This window comes from Cololabis saira, chromosome 7 (genome assembly GCF_033807715.1).
Source record: "Cololabis saira isolate AMF1-May2022 chromosome 7, fColSai1.1, whole genome shotgun sequence".
In the NCBI taxonomy this organism is placed as follows: domain Eukaryota; kingdom Metazoa; phylum Chordata; class Actinopteri; order Beloniformes; family Belonidae; genus Cololabis; species Cololabis saira.
The window spans coordinates 41,961,118-41,970,103 of NC_084593.1; the positions used below are offsets into that span (position 1 = coordinate 41,961,118).

Below are 8,986 nucleotides of genomic sequence, written 5' to 3' on the forward strand. Positions count from 1 at the left end.
ATGTCACTGACCAATGCACTTCTTGTACAATGTTTGTGATGCATATGGTTCATTGTTTTACATTGAGCTGCTTAAAAAAAAACAAGGAATCTTAGAGTCTTTACAAGTAAAGATGGGGACTACATTGTGTTTGTATTTATGAATGAACGTTACATTCAGGTAAAAAGCTTTTTTTGTGGAAAGTTGAATAAACATTGGCATAAAGCAGCATATTTGCCCTTTATCATGTTGTTAACAGTATTAAAAACATAAAAAAACACCTTAAGGTAATTTAGAACAGCAAAAAAATGTGTGAATAAATGTGCAATTAATATGCGAGTTAACTATGGAAAACGTGATTAATCGCGATTAATACAAAATTAATCGTTTGAAAGCCCTAATATATATATATATATATATATATATATATATATATATATATATATATATATGGGCAGGGCTGCACATAAGTGGGCCGCCAGAGCGCATGCGCTGTCAAAATCCACAGTGCGCTGTCAATCTTGTGCTGCGAAGCGCTTTTGCGTACCAACAGCTGGGGCTCATATTATTGGTTGTGGCCAGACCAGAATACTAATATTAAAAAATCTATTGCGGGAGCTTTTCCCCAGAACTGCCACTCAAAGTTGGTACTGGCCAATCACAGCGCGTCCTTACTCCCCCTCCATGCTCGTTGCAGCGGTGGGTTGAGCAGGAAGAGAGGTAAGGATCAGTTCTAAGGCTGATTTATGGTCCCGCGTTACACCAACGCAAAGCCTACGGCGTAGGTTACGGTGTGCGTCGCCGCGTAACCTACGCCGTAGGTACGCCGTCGCCTCTGCGTCGATTTAACGCGGAACCATACTTGAGGCTTTACTGAACAAACCCCGACACGTCTCGTCAAAATGTCCAAGAAGCAAGCGCCATTAAGTAATTATTTTGGCGTTCCACCACCACCAACTACAAAGAGATGCAAAACTGAACCACTACCCGAATCGAACAGAAAACGTGTGTTCGCCGAAAAGTGGCTGCATGATGTTACGCGGCGACGCGTACCGTATGTCGCGTTCCCGCGTATCCTACCCCGTAAGCTCTGCGTTGGTGCAACGCGGAACCATAAATCAGCCAGTGTCCGTCACTGCATGCAGCAGTTACCTGCACCAGCAAGACGCTGCTCTCTGATTATGGCTCACAGTTTATGAAAACCCCAAATAAAAAATAAATTAGAGAATATTTTATGAAATCAATAAACAATTCCATCATCAAATTTATAAAAAGTAAAAGCAGGGCTCCAGACTGCGACCAAATGCTCGCATTTTGCGACCAAAATTTGAGTATGTGCGACTGAATTTCATGTCCACTCGCACACGTGCGACCAGTAAATTTGCCAGTGTTTTTTTTTTTTTTACACGTTAAACGTGGAAGGAGTGCCTCAATGAACCCCCATATTTGCAGGCCAATGAGTGTGAAAGGGAATGAATTGGGGGATCTATTTGTTTATTTATTTATTTTTTTCATTTAATTCCACCAGCTCAAAGCAGGTATTACGCCCGGACCATATTTAATGCGACACAACTCGCTGCCGCCGCGGCGCGCACATAAAGTTAGAAGAAAGAGGCGGCGGGTATGTTTGGTTTTAGTAACATCATGCTCAGGCAATGAGTCTGCAATGGCCCAGACGGGAGACACATGTAGCTCAGTGCTTAACTTTTATTTTTAATCCACTCTATATTCTTCTGGTTGTTCTCCGATATTTCCCCCCTCTAAAGCCTGATTTATGGTTCCGCCTTAAATCGACGCAGAGCTCTGCGTCGTTGTAACGCGGAACCATAAATCAGCCTTCACCCGGTACATACATAGGTTTCTCTAAACATCTGTCCCCGCTACAGTTTTAACTAAAAGAAAATGTGCTCCAATACAGCAGGGCTCATCATTTTATTTTGAACACTGCTTAAAATTTGCTTGACACAAATGAAAGTTAAATTTGAACACGTGGGAAAAACACCTAACCTTTTAAGTGATGTGTGTTATCAGGTGTAATGGCATTTTTAGGTTAGAAATAAGAATATTTCTTGATAAGATCCTTAGTTATTTGAGTGAAGGCAGTGAATTTGGTCAACTGGTGTAAGTTCAGGGTTTTAGTAAAGACACAAGTAGGGAAATGTTATTGGCCAGTACCCCCAATATTTGTACATTTGTTAAGTACTGTGTTTAACAGTTACATTCATGGCTGAAAGGTTACTAAGCACTTTGTTACCAAGCACTTTTTTATCATGTGAATGTATGTTTTTTTTATATATAATGACAGCAATGGTGCTGTCAGTTTACTTTATGTTGCGGCATCTTTAAAAATGCACAATAAAATGTAACACTGCATTTGAAACAGCACATTGTGGTAATTCATTAATCTATTATGAAATACGTATTACTAATACACTGAAATGTAGTAGAAATGTAAACATTTGGTTAGCGTGTCGATAAACGATGTGCGCTCCTAAAACTTCTGATTGTGCCCCTAAAAATTTTCAGTTAGGGGCTACTGTGCTCCTAATGAAAAAAGTTAGTCTGGAGCCCTGAAAAGGTTCAATATATCTTGCTTTGCATGTAATAAGACTAGGTAATATATTAGTTTCACCTTTTAAGTTGAATTATTGAAATAAATTAACTTTTACACCAAATTCTAGTTGAATTATTGAAATAAGTTAATTTTTACACCATATTCTATTTGAATTATTGAAATAAGTTAACTTTTACACCATATTCTTCACCTGTAGCAATATTCTACACCTTGGCTGATGTGGACATACATAGCATAGCTATTTATTATTAATTTTATCCAGTTTAGAAGTTTTGGGGCTTTTTTTTGGCTCCTGCGCTGCTGAAATCGGGGCGTCCTTTATTTCTATTTCTGAAAGTTGGCAACCCTAGGTGCAAAATAGGCTTTTATACTGACTCTACAGACTAACACGCACCATAATTTGTTAATTCATCTTTATAAGTGAATAAATATCGTTTTGCCTATAACTTATTCCTGCATCCCTCTTTTATTGATCCGGCGAGACGGGTCACCGCGTTTTTGGAGCCCCAAGTCACATATCCAGGGGCTCCTCTGAGCACCAGACCAAAATAATTATGTGCAGCCCTGTATATGGGGATCACTTAAAGCTATAGAGGATGGGTAAGGGTCTGACATATAATAACTGTAGTGTCACTAACCTGATTTCTTCAATCAGTGATGATGTAGGGAGTGACAGAGGGGTGGAAGCCTCAAAACAAGCTGAATCTTGGATCGTATCTTCTGCTTGTTTTTTAGTGCTGGAGGTAGAAACAGAGGATGGTGAGACTCCAGCAAAGACACTCACAAAACACAAAGAAACTTCCATGAAAATGGAGACCAGTATTAGCAGGGCTGCCAAGTCTCACGCTTTGAGTGTGACAGTCACACAATTTGACCCATTCTCACACCACACGCCACACTTGACATTCCTCACGCTTATTTCCCCATTCACTACTATATATATATATATATATTTTTTTTCATGATCATAAACTTTCGTCCTCGCGGCTTGCCGTAGTTCAAGACTCTTGATTGACAGACCGACATAACCAATCCATCAGTCCTTGGTGCCGACATCTAACCAACCACGGAAGAGGCACCACGCCATATAAGCCAATCAGACGCAACGGGCCAGATCTTTGCGTCTTAAGCTTGAATTATGGTTCTGCGTTAAATCAACGGCGTAGCACACGGCGTAGGGTACGCGGCGACGCGCACGGTACGGTCTGCGTCGCCGCGTACGGTACGCCGTAGGCTCTGCGTTGGTGTAACGCGGAACCATAAATCAGCCTTTATTTTCACACACCACCGCGCCGACATTCAAAACCTCCTGCTTGCTAGAGAGACGGACGGTAGGTAAACTCATACTCTCATTATAAAGTAAACTTAGACTCATATTATTTAAACTGTGTTTTCTGATTATTAAGCACGGTGTTTCACATGAACAGTTCAGGTAAAAACGGCAGTTAAATCTGCAAAAATGTCCGTTTGCTGGAATTCCTGGAAAAAAAAACTTTAGTGCACAGCTATGCCCGTGTATGCATGTGAATGAGTTTGTTGACATTAGTAAAATGAATGCATTGATGATGAATCTAATCTGTAGACCAGACAGTATGTATGGGATTGAAAATAAAAGATAATAATAGTAATAAAAAAATAAAGTAATAATAAAATAATATTAATAAATAATATAATAATACAAGTCTGCCTGAGTATGGCATGTTACATAATCAATATATTCTCATTCAACAGATACCTTGCAACTGGGGATTTGTTTCGCACAATAGCATGCAGCTACCGTGTGGGGCCTTCCACAGTGTGCAGTATTGTGGCAGAAGTATCGAGGGCAATATGGGACTGCCTGGTAGGGCTGAACGATATACCGTTATCGTATCTATATCGAGATATGAACATTCAAGACATTAATAACGGAAAAGCAACGATATAAACGATATATTTCCGCTCGCCCTGCTTGTACAGCGCGAGCAGTCTCCATAAACACTACTTTTAAGATTGCCCTTGAACGCACCACTACGGCCAGCCAACCACAAAGCTTATTTCATGCTTGCTGTTGATCGACAGCTGAAGCCAACCAATGACAAACATAGGAGGGTGGGAGGGAGGGAGACTGAGACGCACACAGCCACACCGGAGAAGAGCGGAGAAATCCAAACGGAAGAAAGGAGACATGAGTGCGGAGGATAATGCGGCCGGTGGCGGTGCTGAATCTAATTTTGTGCCAAAACATAAATCATCCTCCATTATTTGGAGGTATTTTGGATTTAGAAAGGATGATGTCGACCAGAGCGAGGTGTTGTGCAAGTCGTGCTTGGTGAAAATTGCGACGTGTATTTCGCGGCCATCCGTTTTTAGTTTTGAAATTACAAAATAAAAATAGAGAAATAAACCAAAATAATCCGTTCCCCATCTTTTGTTTTGATAATAAAAAATTCATTGATGTGTTTGAAAATCGAAATTGGGAATTAAAACAGCGAGTGGAAAACTCTTTTCTCTATTTCCTATTCGTTGGAGGATACTGAAAAACAAGGATTGGACAAATGGGGGGATTGCACATGCGCAGTAATACATTAAGAAAGTTGTTTCTGGTTCTTTTGTTCATCAGATTGAAAGTTAACATTTTTAGATATTTAATTGTTGAAACAGAAAATAAATCAAATATGAAACCTGGGAGTGAAACATGAGTTTAATCTGTAATCTGTCTTCACTCCGTCATGAAACTGCAGTGATGTTGTGACAGTCCGTTCAGCTGCAGCGTCCAATCAATAATCAATAACATGTACTGAACTCTAACTCTAACTGCATTGGTTATTTATTGTTAAAGCGGAGCTACAGTAAAATATTTTGATTATTATTTATTATTGAGTGACTTTATGTTAATGTTGATGACTGGCAGTGAATTCTAATCAATAAAACTGGACTCTTGATTTCTGATGTTTTTATTTTTCTGAAAAATGCTTGGTTTTCACCGAACCAAAGTCATATCGTATCGTATCGATATCGAGATATCTGGCATGAATATCGAGATATGAAATTTTGTCCATATCGTTCAGCCCTACTGCCTGGTGGAAGACTACATGCCTGTTCCATCCACTGAAGATTGGAGGGCCATTTCAGCTGACTTCTTCCAACGCTGGAACTTTCCAAACTGTCTGGGGTCGATAGACAGAAAGCATGTAGTGATCCAGTCTCCAGATAACTCTGGATCAGTCTTCTACAACTACAAGGGGACATTCTCTATTGTCCTCTTGGCAGTTGTGGATGCTAAATACTGCTTCCGTGTTATCGATGTCGGTGGTTATGGGAGGACCAGTGATGGCGGGATCCTGGCAAACTCCACCTTTGGTCAGGCACTGATCGATGGTACTCTTCAAATCCCTGAAGACGCCCTGCTTCCAGGAGCTGAGCACTTGGAACAGCAACCCCATGTGTTTGTGGTAGATGAAGCCTTTCCCCTCCGCAGGGACCTGATGAGGCCTTTTCCCGGAGCCAACCTCTGTCCCAGGAAAAGGGTCTTCAACTACAGGCTGTCTCGAGCAAGGATGATTGTGGAGAATACCTTTGGTATTCTGTCCTCTCAGTGGCGCATGTACCGGCGGGTCATCAATATGAGCCCTGAAAATGTGGAGGCATGTGTGAAGGCTACCTGTATTCTTCCTAATTTCATCAGGAGAAACAGCAGGACCAGGAGGGAACCCGTGTCAGTGCTGCAGGGATTGAGAAGAGCAGGGAGCAACAATGCTGCGCGGGAGGCCATCCGCGTGAGGGAGGTCTACGCTTCCTACTTTTCAGCTGAGGGTGCAGTAGCGTGGCAGCCCAGGAAATGATCTTCCACCAAAGGTTCTTTTAAGAACCAACCACATTAAACTAAGCAGCATATTTTCCTATTTGTGTTTACAAGATTATTATCACAGCTATGTACGGAACATTTTGTCTTCTACATGCTTATATTGTCTCATTAATTAATTTACTCACTCTTCCATTACTCAGGTGCTGTATTGACTAAAATAAATTATATTTGCTGTTACCACATGCCTGAAAAAAGGAAGCATTCAGTGTTGAACATAGAACTATTTATTTAAACATTATAACCTGAACTTTGTGGGAAAAAAAAATGGGAGAACAATTTTTATAAACAAAACAAAACAAAAAAAAAACATTAGCCCTGCAGCTCTTTTGCCTGTTGGCAGGTTTCTTCCTCCATCATCACATCTTCCAAATCAGCGACCAACACTTACAACAAAAAACATAACAGCTAAAGGATGCAGCATATGAAATCTTGACAAATAAATCTATTTTTGTCAAAATTCTTGTTACGATTTTCATTTCTAATTTCTGGTTAATTGAGATTAGCATTAGGAGGCCACAGTGCAGGGGGAGCAGCTGGCATGGAGGTGAGGACATCAGTCTTGGTTGTCGTTAAAACGGGCGAAATCGATGTTAAAAAAAAAAGGCCAATTTTTTTTTTCGCGGCCGAACGCATCATGACACTAAAGTCTCACTCTTGTCATTTTCTGAAACTTGGCAGCCCTGAGCATTAGTGTGAAGCTGATTGAAGAGAAGCTGTTAGAAAAACGAGAGGCAACACCAGACTCATGCAGCTCCTGCAGCCAAATACAGCAGGATTCAACCATTTACGGTGTTTACACCCTATGTAGGTGAATAACGGTATATTATATCATTCTAGACAACTATCTAATGAGAAAGACCGTTAGATACAGGCGAACCTGGACTTCCCTTCCCCCGCATGAAACTACCTAGCGAGCTAGCTAGAAGAGATAACTCCATCTTTACACCAACTAAACGTCGTCATACGTTAGAACAAAATGTACCAAAAACAAGTTGCAGAACTATTATTTTCCAATAACATTAATACTTACCCTCAAACGTCGAGCGGAGCTGCCGATGGGGTCGAGAAACGAGCTCAGTCGTTTCATCAGCTGGTCCTGAAGATGGAGCTCAGAAAGCTGCACGGCGCATGCGCACCTAGTGCCTGTTGCCGTAAAGAGTTTTTGTTTTCCAAACTTTATTGAACAAGGGTTTACAATAAAAGACACATGAAACAAATCAATCAATTAGGGAGAACCGGGAGTTCAGGCTACACAGTGTAAATATGTAGCCTATAAGCCCTGGCCTTGAAATTAAAATAAGGATTGACATTTTAAAATTACTGATTTACAAGATATAATTATAATTATAATTATTATTTACTGATTTTGAAATTATTTATTTGTGCAACAAATGGGATATAATCATTCCATTATATACATGAATACAAGGCCAAATCAAGTGAGACATAGGCTACACTATCTTCCTGTAAGAACTATAGTGTATGAAAATCACTGGCACATGTTTGCTATTCAAAGGTGGTGATGGTGGTGACACCAGTCCTGCTGCTGGTGATGGTGATGGTGATGACACCAGTCCTGCTGCTGGTGATGGTGATGGTGATGACACCAGTCCTGCTGCTGGTGATGGTGATGACACCAGTCCTGCTGCTGGTGATGGTGATGACACCAGTCCTGCTGCTGGTGATGGTGATGACACCAGTCCTGCTGCTGGTGATGGTGATGGTGATGACACCAGTCCTGCTGCTGGTGCTGGTGATGGTGGTGACACCAGTCCTGCTGCTGGTGATGGTGATGACACCAGTCCTGGTGATGGTGATGGTGATGGTGATGACACCAGTCCTGCTGCTGGTGATGGTGATGACACCAGTCCTGCTGCTGGTGATGGTGGTGACACCAGTCCTGGTGATGGTGCTGGTGATGGTGATGACACCAGTCCTGGTGATGGTGCTGGTGATGGTGATGACACCAGTCCTGCTGCTGGTGATGGTGATGGTGATGACACCAGTCCTGGTGATGGTGCTGGTGATGGTGATGACACCAGTCCTGCTGCTGGTGATGGTGATGGTGATGACACCAGTCCTGCTGCTGGTGTTAGTGATGGTGGTGACACCAGTCCTGCTGCTGGTGTTAGTGATGGTGGTGACACCAGTCCTGCTGCTGGTGATGGTGATGACACCAGTCCTGCTGCTGGTGATGGTGATGGTGATGACACCAGTCCTGCTGCTGGTGTTAGTGATGGTGGTGACACCAGTCCTGCTGCTGGTGATGGTGATGGTGATGGTGGTGACACCAGTCCTGCTGCTGGTGTTAGTGATGGTGGTGACACCAGTCCTGCTGCTGGTGATGGTGATGACATCAGTCCTGCTGCTGGTGATGTTGATGGTGATGACACCAGTCCTGCTGCTGGTGATGGTGATGACACCAGTCCTGCTGCTGGTGTTAGTGATGGTGGTGACACCAGTCCTGCTGCTGGTGATGTTGATGGTGATGACACCAGTCCTGCTGCTGGTGATGGTGATGACACCAGTCCTGCTGCTGGTGTTAGTGATGGTGGTGACACCAGTCCTGCTGCTGGTGATGGTGG

At 42.2% G+C, this 8,986-nt stretch overlaps 1 protein-coding gene across 1 annotated transcript in view; it reads right to left on the bottom strand.

Moving 5' to 3' along the window:
- LOC133447289 (zinc finger protein 420-like) overlaps positions 1–7,492 on the bottom strand; it is a gene marked incomplete at its 3' end in the record, with an annotated part of 127,163 nt that extends 119,671 nt beyond the window's left edge. The window contains exons 1-2 of the mRNA XM_061725924.1: positions 7,432–7,492; positions 3,193–3,291 (exon numbers count right to left, since the gene is read on the bottom strand). The remainder of the gene's footprint in view (positions 1–3,192; positions 3,292–7,431) is intronic.
- Positions 7,493–8,986: the final 1,494 nt, after the last annotated feature.